The sequence below is a fragment of the Alexandromys fortis genome, unplaced genomic scaffold, assembly GCF_014885135.2.
Source record: "Alexandromys fortis isolate MF-2015 unplaced genomic scaffold, M_Fortis_MF-2015_v1.1 scaffold_196, whole genome shotgun sequence".
NCBI lineage: Eukaryota > Metazoa > Chordata > Mammalia > Rodentia > Cricetidae > Alexandromys > Alexandromys fortis.
Window position 1 is genome coordinate 2,356,715 of NW_026068078.1, and position 27,529 is coordinate 2,384,243.

Here is a 27,529-nt window from a genome sequence, read left to right on the forward strand (position 1 = left end):
ATGGAATCCATCTCCATCTGGTCCATTTGTGGTTCCCCCAAACAGGGCCCTGCGCCCAGAAGGTGTTTTTAAAAAGGCTAAATGAATACAGGAAATTGGTTCCCACCACCACCACCAAGTCAGGTATTTTGCTAAAAGGCAAATGCAGAAACAAGTAAAGAGAGGTTTTTTTTAAAAAAAAAATCCTGAACTGATACAAAATGCCAATCTTCAGATGGCTATCACGTATTCCATTACCCACTGCCAAAAGCACGATCACTCCCAGTGCTGAGAGCAGAAGAATAAATTAAGCTGTGCTCAGTGGCACACACATCTTGTCCTAGCTATTTTGGAACCGAGGTTGGAAAGCAGCGGAGTGAGACCCTTGTCAAAACAAACACAAGACAAAAACCTAACAAAACACTTGGAAATCTGATCCTGCATTTTAAATAGGAAAGACCTACCACAGTGTTGGGGAGGAGTTATTACTCATTCTGATTAATTCTATCATAAGCAGAAATGCTATATGAATTCATTCTTTCCATACAATAAGATTAGTAAGTTACTCTGGATACATGCACTTGCGTGTACAGCCACATGCATGTCCTGTACACGGGATGCGTGCACACAAACCCTGCTGGGAACGTTCCGGGACCTGTAAGTCTTTGCATGGTGTTGGCCTGAGATGCAGAGGAATTGCATGCCAGGGCCGCGGGTGGGAAAGCGAATTCCATCATTCCTGCAGGAGGATGTGCAGATGACAACTCCGTAACCGGGGGACAGTTGCCTTCCTGTCTCGGGAAGCAGCTCGGGAGGCCCCGGTTGGCTCCCAAACAGTCACAGTGGCTTTCAACCTGGCTCAGAGTGTGAGTCACCTGGGTGTGAAGCCAACAGGAGCAAGAGAAAAGGGCACTGCAGTATTTGTGTGTCTTCTTATCAAACAGTGTTCTTTCCTGGCATAAACGACAGGGTATGAAAAGCTGTACAGAGGGAAAAACAAAAACCCCAGTTTAAACTTGTGCTCTCAGGAAAACAAGAGTTACTGAATTGTCTGATGCCTCTGAATGTTTCTGTTAACGCTTTTTTGTTACTCATTCACCCACTTTAGTAATAGTCACCAAAAGGCATGTGGGATCTGATGCCAAGGGTTCCAGGAAAACCTACGAGAGAAAAATCATAACCCTGGGAATTTCACTTCTACTGACCCCTTTTTCTTCTTTAGGCTCAGAGAAGCCACTATTCACTTTTAGCACTGGACTGTGGGGAAGTGATGGGGGATTCCCCTCTGCATGCTGTGAATATGTTTTATTACTATTGGTTAATAAAGAACGTGTTTTGGGCCTATGGCAGGGCAGAATAAACCCAGGTGGGAAATTTGAACAGAGATATAGAGAAAAAGTAGGCGGAGTCAAAGAGATACCATGTAGCTGCCGAAGGAGACAGATGCCGAAATTTTACCCGGTAAGCCACAGCCTTGTGGCGACACACAGAATAAATAAAAATGTGTTAATTTAAGGTGTAAGAGTTAGTTAATAAGAAGCCTGAACTAATAGGCCAAGCAGAGTTGTGATTAATACAGTTTCTTGTGATTATTTTGGGTCTGGGCATCCGGGAAATGAACAAGCAGCCTCCTCCTGCAGGGAGGGAGGCACAACCGTAAAACACTGTGGATGGATGAACCCCTGACTTCACTGTTTCTCTGCTGAAGCCCAGGGGCAAAATATGCAGGCTTCTACACTTGGAAAAAATGTCTAATTCTCACTGACTATATACTCAACAAAAAGTAAGCAAAATGTATTTTTAATTAACAAATTTGTTAAAGGTGATATGGAATAATTTCAAAGAACCAAGAAGAAAAACTCAGCAGAACCACCACACAATCGTGTGATGTGCAGTGTTACATACGAAGTCATTCAAATTCGACTACACGGGAAATCTTTAATGATATATTCTTATTAGGAGTCAGTTAAAGTCAAATGGCCATGAAAAGACATCATTGTCAGTTATGTCCTTACAACACCTAAAGATATTAAAACGATAAATGTTTTCCTACTAACATTTTTCTGAACAGGGTCGATAGCCACAGAAATAGCATATAGGACAATCAGGGCTGGGGCCTCCAAAAATGCCAGGGAACTAACTGAAGCGGAAGAAAACACACCAACAGCACTGGGTCTTGACCCAGAGCAGGAGTGGGCAGCATCTGGCATGTCTGGCACACGAAGACAAACCCTGGCAGATGCTCTGCGTCCACAGGCGCTGGCCGAGGCTGGATGGCTGCAGTCGGGGAGTTAAAACGGCCCCCACAGCGAGATTGTAACTATGACGAACAGAACAGCATTCTACCGTCAAAGCTATTTTTAAAGCCCCATGCTCAGAGGACAACAGAACTCCAAGTAATTTATTTAGACCCTCTCCCCAAAGCCTGCTCGGGGACAGGCAGGTCCCCGTTCATTACGCAAATGTGTGCAGTGACTTTCCTCTGAGAACACAGGGCGGAAAGGAGGGGAGACAGAAGAGGGTGCGGGCAGAGAGACATGGCAGGTTCTACTGGACAGCTGGTCACACGGTGGTAAGTCACGCCACCTGGGTGCCCTAGAAAGGACAGAAATAGGCATTTTATCTGGGATCTTCTCTCCCACCCAACGTGTGTGTGTGTGTGTGTGTGTGTGTGTGTGTGTGTGTGTGTGAGAGAGAGAGAGAGAGAGAGAGAGAGAGAGAGAGAGAGAGAGAGAGAGAGAGAGAGGTGCATGTTTGTGTATGTAAGCGTGAATGTAAGTGTGCCTGGAGCCTGTAAGTCAGACGAAAACCTTGAGTGTTGGGCTTCACCTTCCACTCTGAGGTGGGTCTCTTGCTGTATGTGCCAAGGTCTTCCAGAGCCTCTCACCTCTTGACTTCCATCTGGTGAGGGCCGGGGTTACAGACACTCCCTGCTGCATCCAGCTTTGCTTGGGTGTCAGGGATCCGATCTCAGGTCTCACGACTGTACTGCAAGCACTTTTCATCCACTGAGCTATCTCCCCAGCCCTTTATCTGGGACCCTCCTCTAGTATGCTCACAAGAAATATATGCCGCAAATCTTAATTGGGGGCGCGCTACAAATACTGAACAGCATTCCTCAGGCCTGTCAAATTCAAGCTGAGAAAATGCAAAGCAAGAGGAGCCGACGAAACCACAAAGAGATAAACTGTCAAACCTAAGGGACTCAGAACCTGGGGGTACAGCCTAGAGGTAGAGGGGATATGCTAGCTAGTTTTATGTCAGCTTGACACGAGCTAGCGTCATTGGAGAGGAGGAAACCTCAACAATGCCTACATAAGACTGGGCTGTAGGGAAGTCTGCCGATCATTTTCTAAATTAGTGATTGATGAGCAAAGGCACAGCCCATTGTGAATGGTGCAACCCTTGGGCCGGTAGTTTGGGGTTCTTTTTGTTTGTTTGTTTGTTTGTTTTTCAAAGGGTTCTATTTTTAAAAAAAAAAAAAAGCAGGTTGTGCAAGGCGCGAGAAGCAAGCCATTAAGCAGCGATCCTCCGCTGCCTCTGCATCACCTCCTACCTGCAGGTCCCTTTCGGCCTTGGCTTCCCTCAAAGGACTATGAGTCAGGATATGTAAACCCTCCCCACGTGGCTTTGGTCACGTTGGTGCAGCACAGCAGTGATGACCCTAGCGGAGACAGAGTCATCTGCCATACCACATACACACCAAAAGGTTACGAAGGTCAACTGAGGAAAATGTGTATTGTATTTTAATTCCTGATAATCAATTCTAGTTCATAAACCGCAAATACACCATAGTAACATGAGATCTTCCTAACAAGAAGCTGCGTGCTAAGAAAATGGGAATGCTGCATTATCTATGAGAATGTTTTCATTACTCTACAATTTCTAAAAATTAACTTAAAAATATATAATTGAGGATGGTGGTTTGAATAAAAATGGCTAGCGTAGGCTCAAAGATTTGAGTACTTTGTCATGAGGGAGTGGCACTGTCTCAAAGGACTAGGAGGTGTGGCCTTGTTGGGGGGGGAGTGTGTCATTGGGTAGGTGGGGCTTGTGGTTTCAGAAAGCCCATTCCAAGCCCAAAGTCTTTCTCCTCCTGCTGCTTGTGGATCCAGACAACAGAACTCTCAGCTCCTTCTCTCCAGCACCATGTCTGCCTGCATGCCACCTTGTCCCGCCATGACAATAACAGATAAACCTCTGAAACTGTCAGCCACACTAATGACGTGTTTTTCTTTCTAAGAGTTGTCTTAGACACTGAATTTGATGCTTCGGTTTCCACATGCATATAAGATAGAAAGACATCACTGGTACTTCTGTCCACCTTTAAATTTTGTTTTCAGTTGAGACAGCAGTTACTCTACGTTGAATTAAAACAAAAGAGATCTGAACCAAATGGACCCATAAATGGGTAGCAAGCACTCTAATTACTGAGTTCTCTCTCTAGCCCCAAACTGAACAAATCTGAGTAGAAAACAGAACCCGGGTCCCCAGCACCATGTAATGTTGGGTGGGATGGGCATGGTGAGCCACTTGTAATTCCAGTGCAGAGACAGGGGCCCTGGGAACAAGCCGGCTAGTGAGACTAGCTACACAGGTGAGCTTTGGGTTCAACTGAGAGACCCTACCTCAGTAAGTAAGATGGGAAGCAACTGAAGCAGACACCAATGTCCATCTTAGGACCCTATATGCATGTGTATAAGGCATACGTACCCACATACACATGCCTGTGACCATGTATATGCTAAAACGCACCCACGAGAAAAAAATTAATTTGTTTATTGCTTAAATTCCATCATTAAGCATGCAAGCTTCTTTATTTAAACCTTCCAGTAAGCACACTCATAAGAGGAACATATCCATGGTGGACCAGAATTTTAACTAGATTTTATATAAATAATAGTGACTGAGACCTCCCTGTGCCACCCATTCTAGACACAGTTACATCTGTTATAGTATAATATATCAACCACCTAATGTAGCCCAAGAGGTGAGGATTTTATTTAATCAAAACTCAGTTGACTCAGCTGGCTCAGTTACCCATAAGATGGTACTGAACCTTACCTTAGAATCTTTTGGGCTTGGGCCACTTTGTCCATTGCTCATTTGCTTCCTTTAAACCACAGCGGTTGAAAGCAAGCTGACAAAAATAAAAGGTCTGTGTGCCTCAAGAACTGCCCATTCCAAATGTAGAGGGACAGATGGCCTGGTCTGTGGCTCACTGGAAGAACACTTGCCTACAACACACAAGGCTCAAGTCTAGAGCTGTAAAAAATAAAATAAAATAGCTCTCTACCTTCCGTCAATATAAAGCTTAAAAACACTTCAAATATTACTGGAATGTAATGCTAGACAATAATAAGGCTTTTTTAAAAAAAAAAGAATTTCCTGTACCTGGGAAGGGAATGTTTAAAGAAATTAGCAATTAGGAACTAAGTCTCCCAATCCGCTGGCTAACAAGAGGTCAGAACTGAGCTTCACAGCAGGGAGCAGACAAAGGCTCTGAGCCCTGTGGACATGGCAGACTGCTGACACCCACCACCCTTCAGAGGTGGGCTGCTTTGGTGACCCTGCTTGACGCGTGCAGAGCATAGAAATGCCTTGAGAACTTCCTTCTACCAACTCCACACTCCAGCTGGTGCTCCCTCTGGGCTCCAATCATCCTACCTGCTCTTCTAGGGCATCCATTAGTCTCCCAGAGACACCTGTAAAGGCCAGAGAACTGCAGCCAAGCAGAGTTGCTTCTAACAGTGTGGCAAGTCCATCTGCCGGTACAAGGGCCAAGGTCCAACGGAGAGAGGCAGCAAGGCTTCTCTGACATCTTGACAACAAACTCAAAATGCTAATTTCTTCCCTGTGGCATTGGGTACAGGAAGGTGAGCAGGTCGCTTAGGATCCTGACAATGTAGGCCCTGGATATACTCACACTTTAATAAAAAAAGACACAGAATAGAATGAGCCAAGAAAAGGAACCCACCTCCCCACTAGAATGGAACAGCAGAATCCTAACCAAGGCTCTGCCCTCTTTCTGGCTTATATGATCCGTTCCCAGAATATATCCATGTATCACGTGTGCACACACACAGCACAGATGGAACATCTCAGTAGAATCTCAGACAACAGAGGGACAATGTCTCCTTATTAGTGTCTGCAGTAAAATGGTGGGGATGAGGCAAAGCCACCAGCCTGAAGTCTCCCTTTCCAACCTTCCAAACTTGAACATCTCAAAGACTAACTTTAAATATACAAGCAGCTAAACAGTACTATGTAGTCAAGATGGATGCTTTAACTAACCGTTCCAGGCTCTTTCCAGTGGTAGTGTTGTCCAGTATGTACTGGGCCTGGGCTTCAAACCACAACACCAGGAAAAGAAAACAAACAAACCAAAGAGCCCACACACTATAGTCTAATGAGGCAATTTTATTACGAGGGGGGAACGCGGGTGTTCAGCTCTATTCATCTGTCTTTCTGCAAGAAGGGAAATTTATCAACGAGTAAGCACGGGATAATAAATTAGCGACTAGGAGGCCCCAGAGGGTTTATAATCCTTTAAATATGCAAAAATATTAAGTATGCACTCTATTTTCTTGAACGCTGTTTTAGGGCGGCTTTTTTTTTCAAGCCTCTTACTGACATTAGGCTCTGGGTTTTGCCTGAAACACGTTCATAAGCAGTAGCTGGAAAGACTTCACAACACGGGGAGATTCCTGATGCTCTTCGCATCTGCAAACGCGGCGAACACCAAGCCAACATCTTCAGGCCTGTGTCCCCAGAGTGGGGACAGTCAGACTGTCTTCACGCTGTCTCTACACTTGGTAGAAAACAGAAGTGTGAATCAGCCAACTACCCCGGCCCACACACAACCAACAAGCACTTCATCTTCCCTCAGTGTAGCAGGACCTCTCTGAAACGGAGTTCTCTGTTTCCCCCTTTGGAGAGGTTACTTTCCCGTGGAATCTCCAACAACACACACCTGAGTTTTTTTTTTTTTCCCCACAGAACAAGATTTTATCTCAAGCTAAGTTTTTGCCATTTCTATCCACAGCACCCTAACACAGAAATGCAGTTTTACTAAGTGGAAGTATTTCTCCCTTTTCTCCCAAGCGGACTTCCAGATGGAGTCCTGTTGTCCCTCAATGACTAGCAATCCACCCAAACAAGGCAAGCCCAAGCCGTTAGCTTGGCATCTAATGACAAGCGTCTCTTTCTTCCAGTTCCCCCAGTGGCGTTATTATTAGCAATGAAGAGGCTGCTTTGCCCATAAGCAGAGATTTTATTTTCTTGACATTTACCTCCATGATCTGCAAAATATTTCACTTTCATGATTGTAATTTCCTCCAACCGAGTAATACATTGACTTACAAGACGACCTCGAAGTGCGCTATTAACTTGTTCTTTCGTGCCACAAACAAGCAGGGCAAGAGAAATATCATTGGATGAGGTATTGAACGGATGTGCGTTTGAGGATGGCAAGGGTCTACCCACCAAAAGCAGCAGGTGTCCGTGACCTACCTATGACAAGGGCTGGGCAGCAAGGATTTCCTCACACACAGATGACAAATGCTACCATTGAAAAGTTCAGGAATCCTTGAAGACAAGGGTCAGAGAGGATTCTAGGCTCGGCATCAAACAAACAAATCTTGTCGGCTTGCGTCAAGCTCTGGCCAGGTAGATAAAAATAAAACCATGTAGCAGAATGTAAGCCATAGCGGTGCTTAGGAAAAGGCAGTGTAATGGAGTAGGGGGTTGGGAAAACTCTCCGATGAGACAGGGTTTAGAACATAGGACAGTGCAAACCCTGCAAATGCGTTCGTGTGATGACGGAAATGTTCTGCAAACACAGGTTGGAACTAGTTCAATGGGATATGTGGCCGAGCTGGCTACCAAACTGTTTCCTCCTTTGGAGGTATCCAGCGAGCCATGCCTCAGCTCCTCTGGGAGTCTGAATGGCCTTGTGACTGTCGTTGTCAACAGACTGTAACGGGACAGGGTGAGAAGACACGGATCTACTCTACCGCCTCTCCTTCCCCTTCTACAGAAAACAGAGCACAATACCGCTAACAGAAACACAAGAGAAGGGCCTGGGTCCCCAGGGCACTGCATGGAAGACAACCCTTCTACTGATGAAGTGGGCAGCAGGGCGGGAGCAGAATGGGCTCCCTTGAGACAGCAGTCGGGTCTTTTCAACAGTCACAGCTCCAGAATCTGGCTAAATGCAGTTACAATCGGCATTTACTCGGTAATGCTGCTGGAGCAGTGACAAGCAGACAGACCTGTCAATAAGAAACGGGGGAGGGGCAGGGAACGGCAAGAGCACACGAAAAGGACTCTTTTTTAAGTCAGCAGTCTTACTGAAGACAAATGGACTAGCATTTAGAACTTGAATGAACATAAGCTATGTTGACAGCCTGCTGAAGTCCACAGACAAGAGCCTGGCTGAGGTCATGGCTCAGTGGATTATAAAAACGGAGTCCAAGACGTCCCCCTGGTAAAGGTTCCTTATTAAAAGTCACATGACAGTTTTACTGTCACCCAGCGCAAATGACGCTAAATCAACATACACGGGCAAGCTGTCAGGGTGTGCCACTGCCACCCCAGTCAGGGGACACAGAAGTACGCCATCCGTCAGCACACCTAGTCCCAACTACTGACCGTCTGTTTCTATCTGCACATTTTCCTCAGGGAACCAGTGGTAAAGGCTTGTTTCCAGTAAACCAGCAATGAGAGTTCACATGACCAAATTACATTAGAACCCACCTGAACAGGGGTTTCGTTGCATTTGCCCTTTTCCTGCAAATTCCTGCCTGAGCACAATTGTCAAAGTGTATGTATGAAAAGCTTGGCTAGATGACAAGGCTCTTTTTAAGAATGGAGTAAGCCACTTAGAAGCAACAAGTACTGGGGGATCTATCCCTACAGGAGAGGAAGAAAACGAGACACCTTTGAGGAATGGTAACCCCAAGACTCTCACACTGCCTTGAAGCATTTATGCATGACCGTTTACTAAACACCCCTGGGACTACTCTGGGTACTCGGGGATTAAAAGGCAGCCCAAGGGATAGACTCACAATGAGTCAGATCTAAATGTCAAACTGCAAAGACACAAACATGGAGCATTAATTCTATAGGGTCAGGACACCATCTCCCCAGGCCTGACCTGAAATTCCAGCAGACGCTGTATGGGCAGGTCCCCAGGCAAAATAGATTAGAGCATGTGAGTTCCGGGGCCTAAAACAGTTCAGCCCCCGAAGGTGGCTCCATTAAGGACAACGACTCATTTTGTCCCCTGCCGACTCTTTCAGCCTAGACCAGGCCCTGAGCTCAGCAGACAGGGAATGAATGTTCAGAGAGTGGGGGGGAATGGATGAAATCAGACCTAGAGACACAGAGACCGCAGGGCAACAGAGGACACCACATCCTTCACCAAGGAACAATGAGGGTAGATGTGACCTTTTCTTCCTATTAAAATATTTTTGTGTTTTGTGTGCGTGCATGCATGCAAATGCCAACAAAGGCAAGGAGAGGATATCAACCCTGGGGAGACAGAGCCAGAGCAGTTATGAGTCATCTGACACAGTGCTGAGACCTGAACATGGGTCCCTTAGAAGAGCAGCAAACCACAGTCCCTGTCTCAAGCTCCTCCTTTCCTTTTCTTCTCCTCCTCCTTCCTCCTCATCCCCACCCTCCTCTTCCTTTTTGGATTTTCCAAATAGGGTTTCTCTGTGTAGCCTTGGCTGTCCTGAAATTCTCTCTGTAGACCAGGCTGGCCTCGAACTCAGAGATCTCCCCATCTCTGCTTCCCAAGTGCTGGGATTAAAGGTGTGCAACCTCCACTGGCCAGCCAGGTCTCTTCAAGAAGTGCGTTGAAGGAGCTCGGTGCCCAGAGAGGCAATGCACTTAGGGGATGATGCCTATGCACCCATAAAAAACAGAACCAAAGTGAAACAGGACAAAGGAACAGTGGATGGCCATCATAGGGTTTAAGAACCGTGTGGGGAGAACTCTGTGTGTGTGTGTGTGTGTGTGTGTGTGTGTGTCGGCCCAAGCACACATGCATGTGGGTAGGTTTCATATTTGTAAATATGTAACAGGAGCTTCTGAGATGATTCCTAATTTTAAGGAAAGTCAGGTTTAGAGTAAACAATACACTTCAATTGTGTTACTTACAGCTGAGATACTTACAAGGAAATTCTCAAGAGGTAGTTAGAGCCACGATGCCCCAGAGAAGGTCTTGGGTGTAAAGGAAACTACCCACAGACACTACTCATGGCTGTCAAAGCTGTGCACTGCACAGCTCCCAGGGCTCCAGCTGGATGGGGTCGCTGGAATTGTGTTTGCCTATAACATATTATAACATATTTCTGGCCAACAAACATACTATATCTTAAGGGGTGAATGAATGAATGAAGGTTTATGCCCTGGCAATGCTGAAGCACACATAGGCAGCCCGTATGGCAGTTCTGTTGAACTTGCCCATATGGGTTTCACAGCCTAAGTTGATGAGGGCAACCGACCAGGTCTCTTCCTCAAGAGGGCACCATATCTCATTGCACATGGTTGTGAGCCACCATGTGGATGCTGGGAATTGAACTCAGGACCTTGAGAAGAGAAGAGTAGCCAGTGCTCTTAGCTGCTGAGCCATCTCTCCAGCTCGCTTCGGCAGCACATATACTAAAATTGGAACCATACAGAGAAGATTAGCGTGGCCCCTGTGCCAGCATGACATGCAAATTTGTGAAGCCGTCCATATTTTTTGTGGTGGTGGCACATGGCTTTAGCCCAAGCTCTGAGAGGCAGAGAAAGGTGGGTCTCTGTGTTCCGGGGCCAGCCAGAGCCACATAGCAAGAGCTGTCTGAATCAGTCAGACAGTTAATTAAAAGCATTAATCTTGAGGGGTACCTCTTGCTACTTCACCATAATCATTTCCAGGTGACAGGTTTGCCAAAAGAGATGCCAGAAGAGCGGAGAGGAGATGTGGGAAGGACAAGGGGAGAAGGTGGGTGACAAAGCAGAGGGATACACAGCAAGTCTACTTTTGTGTAGGTCTCATTTAAAAAAAAGTTTAGGACCATTTAAGGTTCCCACAACTTTAATAAGCTCTTAAACGGTCTTAACAGCATCTGTGAGGTCAGCAATAGGTGGTGTTTCTGCCTCTCTAAGGAGCCTAGTGCTCCCCTGGCTGGGAGAACGCAGAGTTCCCCTTCTCATCTGTGGGTATCCAACCCCCTTTTCGCATTATGACACAACACTGTCATCTCATGGCTACTGGAGCATAGGTACCTTACCGTTGGCTAGACCACTGAAGAAAGTCTCCCTCCCTCATCAACCATGAACTACCTCTAAATCCTCAGGGACGAGTGGGGCATCATGAGAACTCCTCCACCTCACCCCCCTTCCGTGGCAGAGTGCCAGGACAGCGTCAGCTGGTAGTCAGAGCCACTCTGAGCTCAAGAGTAATGTAAGTGGTTTCCTATGAAGCACATTCTGTCATTTCTATCAAACGCTTGCCCCAAAGACAGTCTTTAGGAAGAAACCTATTATTTCCAAGATCATATAAAGAATAGCAATGTCCATCAACGACCGCAAACTGTTTATACAGAGCCGCTTTGATCATTGTTCTTCAGCATGTTAATATGTGCATATTAACATTCTGCCAGCTAAGACTAATGAAGAGCTTCAACAGAATGAAGGGAGATCAGAAGCTAACAGAGGTGAGTCGACCTCGCTGGGTCCTCATGGCTTAGACTGTATTCTCGCCTCCCATTCCTGACCCCGGCTGCCATTCATGCCCACTCTCAAAATCTTAATGAGGGCAAATGACTTTCACACGTTTATTAATGAGGCGTCTAGTTTAACTTTGTCATTTGCTCACATCCTGACATGACGTTAACGGTGTTTCAAAATCGTACGGTTCTTTAATTTATTATTATCACCCCGCTAAATACAACGACAACGTTTCTCTCAAGAGCCTCAGGCCAGCATGCTCTCGCCTTCCCTGGAAAAAGAGACGGGCTATGTCTGCCCCAGCCCATCACCCCCAATCCTGCAGCCTTTCTGTCCTCACGCTGAATGGGGAGAGACTGGGCTCTATCTGCCCTACGTGTCAGCAGCCCTGGAAGCGTGACAATGGCTGAATGAATTTTCATGGGACATAAATCACTCGTTCACGACATGCCACCTTCCAGAGCTGCTTCTCATGAACCCCGGAGCCGGCACAATATGGCTCTTCACATCCTCTGTGACAGTTGTGAGCAAGGGGACCGTTTGCGTGAGGAGATAAATGGTGTTTTCCTTTCTGAGACACGCTTTTCCTGCTCCCCGCATGACGAAATTTATTTTATTAAAAATCACAGTCACATCCAATTCCCACACGTCGGTTAAAATTTCAAATATGCTCTCATGCTTCATGGACCCGTGGAGTGTTTCAGCAAGACTCTTAAGATCATACTTAGCTGATCACTGCTTAAAGAGACTCCAAGTGTTTCAGCTCGCCTGCTGTCGGGATTTACACATAAACTTCTGAGCAACTTTTGAGCCTCTCTCGGGGAAGAATGCCTATGAAGATTTGAGGTCAGACATGGTAACAAAGGCCTATAATCCCAGTGCCCAGGGGGCTGAGGCAGGAGAATCATGAGTTCAAGGCTAGCCTGGACTATCCAGTGAGACCCTATGAACACACATTTGCTGACTGGGAAGTTCTATATAGATCTCTCACATTGATTCAATACCCTTGAAAGTAATTCACTGAGAGAATCATGATCAAGACACTTGATGCCGAGACACCATCCACTCTGATTCTGCTGCTGCCTCCATAGCCGGCTGTACTTTCAAGTAGGAATTCGCCGTGCTTCTTCCCCAAAGCTAATATATTGTATCTTCTACCACACGCAGCCGAGTTCCCTGGCGGCTATGTGAAAAATGGCGCATGCAGCGGTCCCAGCCAAGAAAGCCTGAGACGGGTTAGGCTGGGCCTCATGCTCATCTCTCAGCGGCCCAGGACAAACGCTCACCTGTGTGTCCTGTGAAGACAGGAGTAAGGCTGCCAAACAGTTACCCTTGTCCTGGGATACTCAGCTGTCTGCAAGCTCCATGCCCTGGGCTCCCTGGGAACTCCCGAAAGTTAGCGAGCCTCGGCGGCCAAAAGGAAACAGGGAACGTGGGATGGGGCGGGGGTGGGGGTGGGGGGAGCACTCTGGTCTTAGAAGAGAGTAAGCTTTGCGCTGGGGAAATGGTGAGAAAGCCTACAGGTCCAGGGGGCTGGCTCAGCGAGTAAGAGCACTCACTGCCGAGTCTGGCAAACTGAGTTCAATCCCCAGTACGCACAACACGGTAAAAGGGGAGAATCCCTTTTACCTGCACGCCCTACACGCCCGACCTCTGACCTCCACAGCCTTGCTGCCATCCTGCAGATAAACGTAGGAGAAGCATCAGCCTCACTCCGGCTCCTGAAATCCATGCTTGAAATTCTAAACTCTTTCTAGGGTCAGGAGGAACTCGAGGAACCACTGGAGCTGAGCTGGGTTGCTAACCGGGCTCCATGCAGAGCGGGTCCTGCATTTTCCCAAAGTGGCTGGCCATGGTGGTGAAGTGGGAGTGGGTATCAGCCAAAACAAGCCTCTGCGGGAGAATAGCGTGCTTCAAGAACAGACCTTACTACTCAGCAGTAAAAAACAAGGACTTCTTGAAGTTTGCAGGCAAATGGATGGAAATAGAAAACACCATCCTGAGTGAGGTAGGCCAGACCCAAAAAGAGGAACATGGGATGTACTCACTCATATTTGGTTTCTAGCCATAAATAAAGGACATTGAGCCTATAATTCGGGTTCTTAGAGAAGCTAAATAAGAAGGAGAACCCAAAGAAAATCATATAGGCATCCTCCTGAATATTAACCTTCATCAGGCGATGAAAGGAGACAGAGACAGAGACAGAGACCCACAATGGAGTACCAGACTGAAATCTCAAGGTCCAAATCAGAAGCAGAAGGAGAGAGAGCACAAGCAAGGAACTCAGGACCGCGAGGGGTGCACCCATACACTGAGACAAGGGGGATGTTCTATCGGGAACTCACCAAGGCCAGCTGGCCTGGGTCTGAAAAAGCCTGGGTTAAAACCGGTATCGCTGAACATAGTGGACAAAGAGGACTACTGAGACCTCAAGAACAATGGCAATGGGTTTTTGATCCTACTGTACCTATTGGTTTCGTGGGAGCCTAGTTTCGTGGGTGCTCACCTTACTAGACCTGGATGGAGGTGGGTGGCCCTTGGACTTCCCACAGGGCAGGGAACCCTGATTGCTCTTTGGGCTGACGAGGGAGGGGGACTTGATTGGGCGAGGGAAATCTTTAATAAATAAATAAATAAATAAATAAATAAATAAATAAATAAGAAAATCTCTAAAAAAAAAAAAAAAAAAGAACAGACCTTGGCGGAGGAAGGAGGCAGGGGTAGGGACAAGGACGCATGCCACAACCCCGAGGACAGACCACGGCAGAGGCCAGAGCACGTGGTTTCGATGTCAAGCTGGAGCCCAGCTGCGGCAGCCCTGTGAAAGAAAGATGCCATAGAGGAGGAGGTGAAGGCCAGAGCCAGTGGAGAGGGTGACAAATTGGAGCTCTGGTGCCACAAGCAGCAGCTTGTTCCCTCCTGGGAGCTGAGGATGCTAGAGGCTTTTACAGGGGGAGCCCAGCTGCTGGGAGGCAGGCGGGTGGCATGTGGGCACTGCACCTTACTCTCAAAGGCCAGAATTCTGCTGCCACCAGTCCAGCAGGGATACAGTGACTCACACCGAGACGCTGGTCTCAGGGACGGGCAGGAGGCATGGCCTTGGACAGGGGCAGAGCACACTGGATGGGAGAGTCAAGCCCAAGGAATGTATTCCCTGCAGACCAATAATGTTGGCTTGGCTTCCAGCAGAGGCAGCAAACGCTGCTGCGGAGAACTGCTGTGCAAACAGCTGCCTGCAGCCTGCACCAAGTGCAGGGGACCTGTGGGCTGGGGCAGAAGCAAAGTTGCCCCAGGGGCTCCCCAACAGACCCTTGTAAAGGAGTGACTGGCAAATGATTTGTGTTTAGGATAAATCTGTCCCCCGTGAGTCTCTCCGCTCCCAACCCAAAAATTCAACAGCAAGGATCAGATGAGCCTCTGTTCACTCATCAGGCTCATAAAGGGGCATGGGAATGAATGATAGTCCCACTGCCGGGATGTCCATCAACCAATGAATGGAAAAGAAAAATATGGTACATATAAACAATGGAATTTTACGCAGTCGCAAAGAAAAGAAAATGATAAATATGAAATAAAATGGATGGAACTGGAAATTAGAATACTAAATGCTGCAATCCAGGCTCAGAAAGACATTCTCGTGCAGATCCTAGCTTCCCGTGCATGCGTGCATGTCCGTGCGTGCGTGCGTGCGTGCGTGCGTGCGTGTGTGTGTGTGTGTGTGTGTAGATAGAAGCCAGGAAACTAGAAAGGGGCCCAGGAGGGTGGAAACGCAGCTTTAAAGGAAGGGGTGGAGGAGGGTAATAGAACACGTGCTATTTAGGGGGACAGGGAGATGGAGAAAAGGGGGCAACCAAAACTAATTATATACGGAAGTTCCATAAGTAATCCTGGTACTCTGTATGCTCCGTTTAATGGTGAAGAATATTCCTGGTCTTCAAGGGGCTTAGCACCACTCAGGCCACTGAGGGGGCCTCTGACAGTGGATAGTCAGCCACCAATTAAGCAGCAGAAACCAGCACTGTTTATAGCAAACACACATGGAGAACAGAAGAAAACATTCTGAAGAAATTGGGCATGCCCATTGCCACCAAGGTGCAATATTAAAGAAGAGTCGTGTATCACACAATAATGTTTCTGTCCGCTGGACAAATATACAAGAGTGGTCCCCGAGTCCACTGTCTGAGATAAAAATGCAGCCATCTTGGTTTAGGTAAGTGCACCATGTTCAAACAACAGTGAAATCACCTAACCATTTCTCAGAGCATACCCACACTGGTAGAGACACCTGACTATACATCTTGTTACTGTTAGACCTAGCAGGAAGTTTGAATGATAGCCCATGTGTTAGGAAAGGTGGGGGAAGGGGGATCTGTTTACAAAGAAACTGTCTATAGGCGCATCTAGAAACCTCATGAAACCCATTTTGCAATGAGCCAGAGTTTATCCAACTTAAGCCAAGCAACAGCATGGCTGTTGGATCATACAGACAGGTCTTGCTTCTAGTACCTCCTTGAGAATCTTGGGAGTTCAGAGCTGACAGGCAGGAGAAGGGGAAAGGAGAAGGCACCGCCTGCAAGAAGCTTGGAAAAGCAAGTAGGGTGTGTCTGAGAGACAAGAGATGCAGAAACAAGCTGGGCTCATCCCAGGGAGACAGAGGGGTCAATGGAGACTCCAGCAGGTGCACTAGAGGGCACTGGACATTCGGAGCAGAGGAAAAGGAGGCCCGGGTGTTCTGCCCAGTCCTGGGCTTCACTGTTCACCTGAAATGCAGGTATAACCATACAGCATTGTATCTGAAGGGTTTGAGACCAAATGTGGTTTGGACCTGGGGAGCTCTTTTGGATTCGGGAACGTTTGCATAGACTTTATAGATTTAACATCTCTAGCCTGAAAATCCAAAGCACCTCAGATTTCAATGTGATGAGGAGAAATGTTCTTGTTTAAGGGGACTACATGAAAAGTGGATGCAAACTTCTTGGGCTGCAAGATGAAGCCGGGACGTAGGGAGCATCCCGCACAGATACGGAAAGGGAAATCCAGATGGGATTGTAGCGCTCCAGACACTTCAGCGGAAACACACTGGCGGATTAAGATAGGACCATGACCCCAGCCTCTTAGTTACGGGGAGAAGAGCAGAAAAGCAGGCTGGCTGGCTCGGAAAGACTGACCAGGGGTCTTGAAAACGGGCAAAGAAAAGTCGAGTACCATCTCTGGGAGTCTGGCCTTAAAAGGCTTTTAAAGGAAAGAAGATGGGGGCAGGGGCACAGTGGGGCTTTGATATGAGGAAAACAATCCTGCTTTCAGAGTTGAATTTTAAGAACCAGATGTGTAACACCCCCCTTCAACACACACACACACACACACACACACACACACACACACACCCTTCCCCCCAAGGCCCATAGACTTAAAAGTTCCAAGTCTAGGACTGAAAACATCAATCAGAAGGGGCCTGGCCTGACTTGGAACTGGATATGCACAGCAAATATTCAAAGAGAACAGCAATGGCCTTGAGCTCAGACCAGCATGCACAGCGAAAGGGTCGTGAGCAATGTTAGGGCCCACAGTGGACAAAGGCACAGCAGCTTTTGGTGTGTCTGTACTCAGCTTACTGTAGTCCTTCAGTGCCCATGATCATGATGGAGACGTCAGGAACTTAACCTGATGCCATCTGACGCTGGACTTCTCTGTTTTTATTCCATGTGGGTCAATCAAGCAACTGACTATGGTTTGAGTCCCCGTGGGGCCTGGCTAACAGGAGAAGAATGGGTACTGGCCATTCCCACACAAGAATCGTGGGCCACTGAAGGGAACTAGAAACAGCTTGAGCCTGGCTTAAGTCATAGGCTCTGATCTGGCTGTATGCAGCCACTTCCTGGGCGGGCTATCAAGATGGAGAAAGCAGCCTTTTTTATTTCAGGGTGGAGCTGGGCAGAGGGGCAGGAGGCACCAAGGACATTTGCTGCGGGGACGCCTTAACGGCAGAGAGGACAGAAGTGCAGGGTACTTAGGAAACTAGCGACAGCCAGGGAGCTCTACAGGCACAGACGGAAGGTGGCCGGAAGTGGACCTTAGGGCAGTGGCTGTGGGAACAGGAGAAAACACAAGAGGAGCCTTAGGGAACTGTGTTGGTTAATTTCTTCTTGCTGTGACCAAAATCCCTGGCAAAGCAACTTAAGGGAAGGGTTTCTTTGGCTCACAGAGAGCACCATCTGTGATGGTGGGGTGGGGAGAGGACGGGACGGCGGCCATGAGAGTGAGGCAGTCGGTCATGGTGCATACACCCCAAGAAGCAGAGCGAGAGGACCAGGACCGCCAGTGCTCAGTTGGGTTTCTTCTTTTCATTCAGTTCAAGGCCCCAATCCATAAAACAGTTCTGTCCACACTGACGGCAATTCTTCCCACTTCAATTCTCAGCTAGAGAATCCTCATAGACGAGCCATGAGACCCTAACAAGCTGACGAGCAGTATTGGGCATTGTGGGGGGGAAGGACATGCAAAGACGACTTTAGGGCTTTCTACTCCAGGGACTCAGAACAAGTCACCATCTACGTGACAAGGAAGGTCTGCCTAACTCGGATTTGGTTTGCAGGGCTTGTGTGAGAGGCCAGCACGTTGCTGCCGAATCCAGCGGCTTGTGGAAGCCAGACAGGCATTCTTAAAGCTGCTCATCACTCCTTTCCCTCCACGGTTTCTACACCAGGTCTCACTGGGATCCTGTGTTCAGGAATTTACAGCATAGCGGGGTCCACAGTACAACTCACCGCTTCAGTAAGCAAGGCTAGCGCTATGGCAGGAGCACACACAACGCCCAGCAAATGATGAACGCTGTGGGGGGACAGAACCAAGCTGCTCAACCAAAAGATTTAGCTTAACGTTAGGGAGAAAAATCGATGCCATTTCTTTCATCTTTTTGAGGTGTGTGTAGGCATATGTGAGGCAGGTGTAATGTATATATGTGTACCATTGTTTGTATGCAAGCGTATGGGTGTGCACACGCCACAGGGCATGCGGAGAGGTCAGAGGACAACGCCGAGTGTCAGTCCGCACCTGTCGTCTCATTTGAGACAGGGTCTCTTGTCAACCACTGTGTATGCAAGGTTGGCTGGCCTGAATGCTTCTGGGGACCCTGTTTCTGCCTCCCAGCTCCCTGTGGGGATGGGGGAGTTAATTTCATGCTTGACCTGGGTTCTTGAGAAATCCACCTCAGGTCCTCCTGTTTGAACAGCGAGTACTGAGCCAATTTTATTTACTTATTATTTATTATTTAGCAGGTGGGCGTGTACATATGAGTATGTGTGTATGTGTAGTGTGTGTGGGTATACTGTAGTGTGTGTGTGTGTGTCTGTGTCTGTGTGTGTGTGTACCGGAGTGTATGTGTACAAACCCCAGTCCTCTCCAAGAACAGAAAGGACTCCTAACCTCTGAGCTACCTCGCTAGCCCATCTGTTTGAAGTTTTAAATCCACAGAAATGGCTTTTTTTTCTATTAGGTATCAATAGTACCTTAACTTTATGTCCCTTTGTCATAAGGGTGGTGACAAAGAAGGGTCAAGAGGTCTAGAAAATCTGGTCTAGTCGGCTCGATTGCAGGAGCGCATAGGGAAAGTCCTGATGATAAAACAGAAGCACATGCCAGACCAGAGACAGCACAAGGAAAGGCAAATGGTGAGTGAGTGAGGGCCAAAACGCAAACCCTGGGGCACTGCGAATGCAAAGACCACACATCCATTGGCTTCATCAGTTGACATGCTAAATTCCCAAGCTGCAATTCATGCAAATTCCCATTCGTTGAAAATTTAAGACAATTCCAGAGCATGGTTATCTCGTGTCCAAATGACCTTTCTGAGGGTAAGGTCAAGTGTTCAGACGACAGAGAGCACAGTAGGGATTGCCAAAAATTATGAATTCTAGATAGAGAGGAATCTCCCTCAATGGCTGGACAGGACCAACAGGAGGGGAAAATATAGCTCGAAATACTGCTTGGTGGGTATTTTTAAAATGCAGACAAACAGCAAGAGGCAGAAATACAGTCTTGATTGGAAAGCTGCGTCTAGCCTACATCTTTCCCGCCTCAACCTCATTTTCCGCTTGTCTCTGTATGATTTCCCTGCTGTCTTTGCAGAGGACTTGAAGATCAGAGAGCAAATATCTCAGCCACGTCCCCTGTACTCTTGGTCTCTGGTAGACCGTACTTGTGAGCCCACACTGAAGGCTAACACAGGTCTGCCATAAACACTGCCTTACTGCATTTACTATGGGGACTTTGCTAGAGATGGCTCTCGCTTTGCCATATGACATATCATATTGCACATATACTGCAAAGTATTTACAAGGCCTCTGGCTCCTCTTAGTAGGGTCATTTATTTTGTAATAAGATGCTGGCTGTGTCCCTTTTAAACTGAACAAGAAATCGTTTTACAATCTTACCTTCCCTTTCTGAATTTACCTAAGTTACTAAATACAAAGAAACACACCAACAAAAGACCCTTAATAATAAGCACTCAATTAGTACTCCTTGGGCAATGTACTCTATACTCGCATCTCTATATGATAGGAGTATTTATCTATACTTATATCTATACCAATACTCTAGCTATCTCATATCCCCTATAAATTTCTGTGTTCGAGAAATGTTTTCCAGAGAGATATTCTCTCTAGCTTTATGTATTCCTTTTTGTTCTGGTTTGTTTTTTTTTGTTGTTGTTTTTTTTTTTTTTTTTTTTGAGACAGCGTTTTTTGTTTAGCCTTACACCAGGCTGGCGTTGAACTCACAGAGATCTGCCTGCCTCTGCCTCCTGAGTGCTGGCAACCATCGCCCAGCTATGTGTTTTTAACCATACATATCCATACAAACAATCACATATTTATCTGTAAATCAAGGATATATCACATACACATTTATATCCTTCATTATCCACTAGAGATTAGGAATCCTATTGCTATCAAAGCATTTTTACATGTCCCTCATGTAAAAAGCAGAGTATCTACAGAGAGCCTACACACAGCCTCCTGGACACGGCCAGTCATCTCAACTACTCGCAGTACTAACCACAGTGTACGTATCACACACAAGTGATAGCCGCACTGTGCTGTTTAGGGAAAATGGCAAGGGGCAAGTCTGCTGACATTCTATACAGGGGCTTTTTTCTAGTATTTCTGGTCCATGATGATCTCAGTCTGCAGACAGGGAACCTTTAGGTCCAGGCTAATCTGCTATACAAATTTTGAAATCTGAAAACACAGGCAGATGAATGGGCAGACTGCGGGACAGGAGGAGAAATACTTCGTTTCCTCTGGTGGCTTTTCCACCCAGTCACAGGAAAGGACACTAGCCATGGTGAATGGATGAAGATCCACTAGCGAGGGCCTTGGTCCACCCCCCGAGTGTGGACGTGGGCTATAGATTCCTACATTAGCAGCATCTTAAAGGCTGGGATCTGTGTGGAAAACCAGCATAACCATAAGACAAAACTAAACAACATAAAACAACAGAACCCCAGAAAGCCTGACCATTTCACCTCCCCATCACAGAGAAACTGCAGGCTCCACACCACGAGCCTGCCCTGCTCGTGGGACACATCCAAATGCTGGCTGCAAACCTCAGCTGTTAGCAGAGGGAAGACGACAGGGAGCTGCAGGCAGGAAAGTGCACAGTGCAGCGTCCATGCCATCTGGACACCAGCAGGCCTGAGGCAGAGAGGGGGCAGGGACCCAATCGGAGATGAGGACTCAAGGAAACATCAGCAAGAAGCTAACCTTTCCATGAGCTCTTGGTGCTATATACCTGTGCCCTCGATCAGACCTAAGCTCTCTCACTGAGCGGCTCTGTTCTTGTAGACACTCCCAACTTGTCACAGCCCTACCCCATCTAAGAAGGGAGCCCAGCCTCCCTGTGACGAGTGCGTGCTATCCCTCACCTGATCCAAGTGCTTGGAAAGCCCCAAGGACCTGGATTCCAAGGTCTAAAACCAACCAGACAAGCCTGTATAGAATACATTCCCACAGATCAGTCCGAACGCATCTGACCACGTCCCTCGTACTAATGGGTTCCCACAGGGCAGGCCTATTGATTACTTTCAACCCAGAGGCTTCTTACCAAGTAATAAATTTGAAGCAGATGAAGAGGTGGTCACGAACAATCCCAACAAAAGCAAAGTTAGCCAGCTAGCCAGGGAAGACATGAAACATCACACATAGTGTGAAGGCAGACGCTACTCAGAGTGTGGGGTGCACGGTGTACGGAGGTGGCTGCCAGGGGGACCGGACTCCTCAGAGGGCTGGCAAACACTACTCCAGAGAAGAAGGTCTCCCACCCACTGTCCGAGGCTATTTCTCAAATTTATGGTATTAGTACAACTAAGAAAAACTAATTAAAAAGCACTATTAAGCTAACTACTGTTACATAAAGTTTCTCAATCAGGTAAGTAGGAAATACATGTCATGTGGTTTTGTGAGGTTTAAGAAACAACACTGAAACAGGATTTGTGTGTGGGAAGCCACAAGCCACTCCAGCGGGAGCCAAAGGAGAGGCTGGATGCCAAACAACCTGGTTTCCAACCATGGTAACGTTACTTCCCTTGGTTAAACCTATGTAACAGGATAAACGGGAACACCCACCACTGAGGCTGCACACCTGGCTAGGGACCCCTCCTCGGCTGACTCCGTTGGCTCACACGGTCTGAAAACAAGCACACATCAGAGAGCTGGACTGGACATCACAAACACTGCAGTGAGCCCCCTAATCTGTTCTCCAGGACGGCGTGGGACCAACAATCACAGCCCACGAGCAACGCGCACACCCGGCCTGTGTGGCCTGACTAGGGAGGACGAAAGTGGTGGCGTGGAGTTTTCACGAATCGCTCCCCTACTTCTGCAAACATGTGTAGCTCTGTCTCCGCAGAGAACAGACTGAGTCACCTGCCCTCGTGAAGCTCCCCTTGTGGAAAGAAACACTCACGAGTGAAACTTAAAAAATAAATAAATAAAACAAAACACCCACAATACCTCAGTTTAAAAGTGTGATGAAAAACACTGAAGTGAGGAACAAGAGATGCCAAGGGAGAGAAGAAGAGTGAGAGCCACCTTAAGGACACAGGCACAGGCATGGGCGGGGAGGAGCCATGGCAGAACTCTGGGAGGTGACCCTGCCCACCAGGGCGGTGGCTCGGGACAGCCTGTTTTCAGATGACGGGAACATTAGAAACGTCCCCGTTCCAGTGACTAAAAGGACTGTTGACAGAAGTAAAAGTCCCCCAAGGAAACAGTCCTGTGTGGTGGGAGGGCTTGGCTGTGGATTTGTTCGCTGGGGAGGGAGCTGAATCCAGGTCCTTACACACTAGATCTCCAGTGCGCCCCGGAGCTACCTCTGCCCTTAGCTGATGGTTTCCTGTATTCTCTTTAGTTTCTTGACTTCCTTTGTTCATTTGGCCGGGAAGATCAATATGCAAATGGCAGACGCTGTAAATATGCTCCCTCGGGTGGCACCTTTCCCCCGTCACCTGGCACCTTTACGTGGTATGACAATAAACACTCCAGATTGTCTACCTCATGAGTAAGAGCCGTGTCACAATTGCAGTGATTTGTTTAAAGACTGTTGCCCAGGGCATAATTAGCCTATAGGCTGCCATCTGTCTCCAAGTCCTCATAAAACTAACCATATGTTGTTTGCACCAGCGCTGATCCAGTCACTCACACACCCTTCTCCAAAGAAAACGACACACGCATTTTTCCTGGGAGGTACGGGGTCTTGGGGGATGCACACCGGTGCGCTTCCACCCTGTTGCCTTTCAGTTTGGAGACACCTGCCTCCCTTTGTTCTGTCCACGCTTTGGCCATGGCTACCAAATCAAGCCACGTTAAAATTTTCTACAAAGTTCCATAGGGGCCTTGGAGACACTGAGGGCAGGCACTAAATTCAGAATTGCATTTGTCCTCTGTGGTTTGACCTGGAGAGACGAGGAGAAACAGATTTAAGCGAATACATCCCAGGCACACTTTTCCTCACTACCATGGGCTGAATCGTAAAACACTGTGTGGAGATATAGCAGGTTTCCAAGCAAAGAATGCCCACCCTAACATAAAGACAACTAGCGACGAATTCAAACCACCACTTGAAACGGTGCGGAACGGCCATGTGTCACTGCTTTGACTGGCATGAGAGAGCATTCCCAAATTGTCAAATACTGATCTCCTATCACCCACCAATACACAGCATCACTACCAAGTGTTCTGGCTCTGGGGCTGCTTTGTCTTCCTTTGTAAGCAAAGTGTGAATAATGATTACCTCCAAAGCATGCCTGCGATTTGGAACAAAACTGCAGGGAACACACCCGCACACTGGCATCTTAAGAGCATGGGCTCTCGGCTCTCGGGGCAGCAGTGGCCCCATTAACACAGCTGCTTGAATGTGGAGACACCAGTTCTTCAACAACTGGGTCCCTGAGGGCAGCACTGGATTCATCTGACCCACAATGCGACAGACTCCAGCATAAATCATAGCTACAAAATTGGCCGCGATGTCACCATTTTAAAAGGCCAAGGGTTTCCGCCAAGGCAAATGGTTCACTTGGCCTGGGAAAATGTGTGTTGAACTGAACCGAACGGTGCAGAAAGGAGGTTTTAGCCTTCCAACTCTCTTAATTCATTAATCCCTAAGGTAATCCTTATCACTAAAAGCAGGCAACCTCAAGCCTTTAAAGGTTTACCACATATTTCACCTACGCGTCGAAGTTGAACTACATTTCCACCAGCCCACCCCAAACATATCAGCAGCTCACAGTGGACAGACGCCTCCTCGTGGACCGAGCCCTGCTAAGGGGCACTCCCCCGTCCTGCACAAGTGGCAGTCACCTCTCCATGTAATGAATAAATTAGGTTCATTCCTGGCCAGCTCTGACCCGTGGCCCCTCATAGATCTTGAACACTCTCCCAGGGCCTGTCTAACTCCCCGCATCTCAGACCAGATCCCACTGGGAACACTCCTGTCTGGCACAGGCTCAGTGGCCATCCAAATGGACCATCAACACACCGCCCACCCCCCCCCCTGCACCCCCATGGATGGTCCCAACATGTCACAACTAAAGGAAACAATGAAGACCGACTTCCTGTCGCGGCTGACACCATACTCTCAACCCTAGTTTCATCGTTTCTAGAAGTGAAATGACCTCTCCTTACTCCTCATCAAGGTGACTGGGGCTATAAACACCAGCATAAAGACTCCTCAGAGAGACCCGAGCCCCGGCACGCAGCGGATGGCACCACTCCTGAGGACTCAGAAGACTTTTCTGTACAGTTAGGCCTAAATTTTAAAAGCTAGTTGATAGAGCATTTTATGTATCTGAATGGAGAATGATACCATGAATATGGAAAACTCGGGACCACTGGAGAGAGGGCTCAACAGATAAAGTGCTTGCCATTCAAGTGGGAGGACTGGAGTGTGGGGGAGCTCAACACCAACCTCTGGCTTCTTTCACTGGTGTGTGTGCGAGAGAGAGAGAGAGAGAGAGAGAGAGAGAGAGAGAGAGAGAGAGAGAGAGAGAGGTTCTCCTCACTATGTGTTGTTGCGGTAGTGATCTACCCACAGCAGGAGGAAACAAAATGACTTTTAGATGTTTTCTTCTTAAAGACTCGTATCGAACATGTTAGCCCAAGGGAAGTACAGAAACTTTGAAAACAGACTTTTACAGAAGCAGTCATTTCTTTTTAAATTGTTTTTATTGAGCTATATATTTTTTCTGCTCCCCTCCCTTCCTTCTCCCTCCCCCTTCTGCCCTCTCCTATGGTCCCCATGCTCCCAGTTTACTCAGGAGATCTTGTCTTTTTCTACTTCCCATGTAGATTAGATCCATGTATGTCTCTCTTAGGGTGCTCTTCATTGTCTGGGATCGTGAATTGTAGGCTGGTTTTCTTTGGAAAACAGTAAGTTTTTAACACAGTACTGTATTCCGGTTGTGGCTTTGAGGCAGAAGGCATCATGTTGAAGTAGCTACTACGTAGAATGTCTTTCAGAGTCGTTTTGTGTATTCATTCTGCCTTGGCAAATGTGTTTTCTGACCTGGCTCAAGCACAGGCGGTGTATTTATGTGGTGCCATGGCATTTGCTGAGCTGACCTTAAGTGCTGTTCACTATGGTGCTCAGAAAGCTGAATCTTGCAACCTCTGTCTTTAGTCATACGTGGGTGTACACATGTTGATTTGGTTACAGGACCTTTTCAGGTAAAAAGAGGTGTGGGGGGGGGCGGGATATAGAGTAGGTGCAGTTGCTAGTGCCCATGCGTGTGAATGTTCTTCCACTGTCATTCTCCACCTTATTTTGCCAGTGTGTCTCATCGAAGCTGGAGCTTCCTCTTGGTTAGACTAACCAGCCAGTGCGCCTCCAGAATCCTCTTTTCTGCACCCCCGAGCCCTGGGCTTACAGCAGCACCGGACTGCCACAGCTCGGCTTTTTACTGAGTGCTTGGAACCTGAGCACCATCCCCCAGCCTCTGAGGAACATTTTAATTGCTTACATGTAATGGGGAGGATTGAATTTGTTTTTTTTATACAATTGTATTAATTCTACTGTTCTTATAGCAAGAATAATTCACGATGTCTCTCTGCTGTGTCTGAAGGTACAGTAGGGACCTGTGGGCTTTGACCTGGGGGCCATTTGAGACTGGACAGGGCAAGGGGAGCTTGGATAAGTAGAGCAGAGTCATGGAGTGAGTGTGTGAAGAAACGCCTCAGATGCTGGCGCCGGCTGCAGAGTGGAGAGCGGTTGCGGGGAGAAGCAGTGATCCAGATAGGAGCGACGGCAGGTGCATGTCCCAGGCTTCCCTAGGAGGCACCTGACACAGCTTCACCTTCATTCCCCAGGGTACCATGTGAGGGTGATCTAGTTGTGGGTTCTCAAATCATGAATAACGAAGTGATCCTGGGCATTCATCTACCTCAGCCACGAGCTGGTATTTAATCCCGAGTCACTGCGCTGTTGGAACCCCACTAACTCTTGCCTTCATATACCATGACCTTCTTCCCTCACAGAGGCAAATTACCGGGATTACTTAGAAATATTTCTATTCTTTTTCAAGGAAGAAGACTGAACTGAAGACAAAGGAACAGTCTAAAGTATAACAAAATATGTTTTAGCAGATGTAGTTAATAAAATATCAAGATGTTTTAATACAATTAATGAAAAGTTAATCCACTTTGAACTTTATTGTGTTGTCCTTGTTTGTGGAGTAATGCAATTGTAACAGAGTAATTAATACCCTACAGAGGGATTAGCAGTCAAACAGGAGATAAAAGAAGGAGGGGGAGTGGCCTAAAAGACAAGGGAGTTGATGAGGTGCTGAGGCAAGCAGCTCCCTGAGGAGCTTTCCTGGCTGTTCATTTCCCAACCATGACGGCAAGCACCTAGGCTATATAGGTGACCCAAATCGGAAGTGATCCGGATCTGAGATGACTCTGAATTTGCTGTGTAAGTAGCATGGTTGCTGGCAGCGCCCCCAGCCCTGGACTGCTTCACAGTGTGTTCTTGTTTCTCCACCTTAGTAGGTGTTCTTTTCCTGAAAGACCTTCCAGTGATCGTTTATGCTAATACATGTCCTAGAAGATGAAAGCCGGAGGAGCAGGAACCCTCTGCCATGGAGTTCTTGCTTGTGTATTGCGGCTTGGTGGGTCTCAGAGTACCAACAAATTGTTCCGGTTAAGCTTTCTTGCCCTTTTCCTTGGCCCTGGGGTTTCAGATGCTTAGCTCATGCTTACAGCTTGAAGTCATTAACTCTGACCAAAACAGGAGGGATCTGAGAAGTTAGAGGACAGGGGAGAAAACCCAGAGCTAGCCA

At 47.4% G+C, this 27,529-nt stretch overlaps 2 protein-coding genes and 1 non-coding gene across 7 annotated transcripts in view; 2 read left to right on the forward strand and 1 right to left on the reverse strand.

The window, feature by feature from the left end:
- Nucleotides 1-27,529, forward strand: part of Rap1gds1 (Rap1 GTPase-GDP dissociation stimulator 1) — a 575,856-nt gene that overhangs the window by 210,965 nt on the left and 337,362 nt on the right. The window lies entirely within an intron of this gene.
- The window catches only part of Tspan5 (tetraspanin 5), a 162,909-nt gene that overhangs the window by 67,493 nt on the left and 67,887 nt on the right, over nucleotides 1-27,529 (reverse strand). The window lies entirely within an intron of this gene.
- LOC126488356 (U6 spliceosomal RNA) lies at nucleotides 10,629-10,733 on the forward strand. The gene has a single exon (XR_007588661.1). It is a non-coding gene; the product is annotated as a U6 spliceosomal RNA (small nuclear RNA).